The sequence below is a fragment of the Bidens hawaiensis genome, unplaced genomic scaffold (genome assembly GCF_021521415.1).
Source record: "Bidens hawaiensis isolate Kalapana, Puna unplaced genomic scaffold, B.hawaiensis_p1.1 tig00027831_1, whole genome shotgun sequence".
Lineage (NCBI taxonomy): Eukaryota > Viridiplantae > Streptophyta > Magnoliopsida > Asterales > Asteraceae > Bidens > Bidens hawaiensis.
In genome coordinates, this window is record NW_027494520.1 from 33,502 (window position 1) to 35,487 (window position 1,986).

Consider the following 1,986-nt stretch of genomic DNA (forward strand, 5'->3'; position numbering starts at 1 on the left):
TATTATAGTCATAGTTATGGTAGGATTTTGAGTTGCAGGTAGTATTACTACCTGATGCCATGCACCTAATAGGCAATGATGCCAACGAATCTAATGCAGTCCTTTTGGAACGCTACTCAAATCACACTATCCTATTTCTTAATGTAGTATTCATATAGAATTGTCTCATAGCTCATAAATTATATATAAATTTGATAAGTTTTATTGAATGAAATGCATTTATGTTTATAACATGTGGTGGAAATCTATAGGATATTTTAGATTCTAGGGTAGATGCATTATTGTGTAGGGTATGACCCTTTAGTGCAGAAGAAAGTATTAAATGGTCCCAAAATTGAAGAGTGTACAGTGAAAGTTCTCTGAAGATATAGTACAAGAAGAAACAATGTAATAGATTAAACTGTAAATTAATGGAGAAATTAATGTCTGATTTAGGCTGAAAATAATAAACACATCAAATTATAACTACTGGGATGAGTTTTTTTAATGATAAGATAATAAAGATAATCCAAATTTTAGCTAAAGTTTAATTAAATCTTACTCTTGTTTCTTCTTGGAGGCTTGTTTACAGTTGTGCATCCATACTTTGAACACTTTACTTTTAGGTCCAACTTCTTCACAGAAGTTTAGAATCTCTTGTTCATCTTGCTTTTGAATCTTCCACCCTATTTTTTCCGCAAAATCATGCATTTTCGCCTTTTGTTCTTCCGTAAATTTCGTTCGGAACCGTTTCTTTACCGGCTGCTGTCCCGGGTGTGTCTGGTACATGTTGAGATCCTCACTCGAGGATTCCGTCGGTGCAACACTATTATTGTTGTTCCCACCAAATGCCACCATGATTGGTGGCACTTGGTGGGTGTATCGATGGGGGTGCTGTTGCTGATAATGCGGCTGCATTGCTGGTGCAGCCGCAATAGCAGCAACAGCACCACGAGTTGGTGGTACCGGGTTTTGTAAACCCGGTATCCATGTCGTGGATTGCGACTCACCTTCCACCTCTCGTCGGTGGAAGCTGCGGTGGCAATCGCACGCAGCACACTTTAAACTTCCCGGGGTGCCTTCTTCCCCATTAGCCATAAATTCACCACACCCATCTACCACATAAGCCCCCATGCTAGCAGCATGGTTCTTCTGGCATTCTCTATATCTCACCACTGCTGCAGCCTCCTGGCTGTTCGATGGTGACGGTGAGGATGACAGTGGTGGTGGTGGCATTGGATCTGGATCTGGATCTGGGTTTGGGTTTGTGGTTGATTCTCTTTGCTCTCTTTGTTCTCTTTGTGCTTGGATCTGTTCTTGTAACCCATGATGATAACTCTCTCTTTGGTGGACACGTGGCTGTGGCTGATCTAGGGTTTCATTTGATGAATTCAAAGGTGCATAAGAGAAGTTGAAGGAAGATGAAGATGATCCTCTATTGAACTGAGATGGGTTATTAATATTCTGATTAGTATTTGACATCTGCAAAAGCTTCAAATCTAACAGAATCTAGTGCTCCTTCAGCTAATAATAATAATATTATTATTATTATACCAGCTTGATCTGAGAACACAAGTTGGTTGAAAATGAAAACTTGAAACCTAGCTAAAACGCACTAAGCTGTAGCAAAAAAGAATCTTGAACTGCAGAAAAGATGATCTTTTGCTATCTAATGGGCCCTAGACTTTGCTTGATATAATTATAATTGAAGCAGTAGATTACAACAGCTCTATAATATTAATTAATATGATAAAATCCAGGTTTCCAGGAATGTGATTTGCAGACAACAAACATGAATAGAAAATAATAGTAAGATTGTAGGTGGGGATAGGGGTAGGGGTATGGGGTGTGGGTAGGAGGTAGTGTCTCCTGCAGGCCATCAGGAATTATGCTAGTAAACAAGATGGGTCTGGTTTTGGGTTTAAAAAGTAAGAAACTTGTGAGGTCTTTATTATGTTGTTGTTCATCTTTCTTCAAGTCATTAGATAGATTTGAGAAAGAGGGATG

General features: G+C 38.9%; 1 pseudogene; it reads right to left on the reverse strand.

Annotated features, from left to right (window-relative positions):
* Positions 1 to 537: 537 nt before the first annotated feature.
* LOC143576014 (zinc-finger homeodomain protein 6 pseudogene) lies at positions 538 to 1,461 on the reverse strand (annotated as a pseudogene).
* Positions 1,462 to 1,986: the final 525 nt, after the last annotated feature.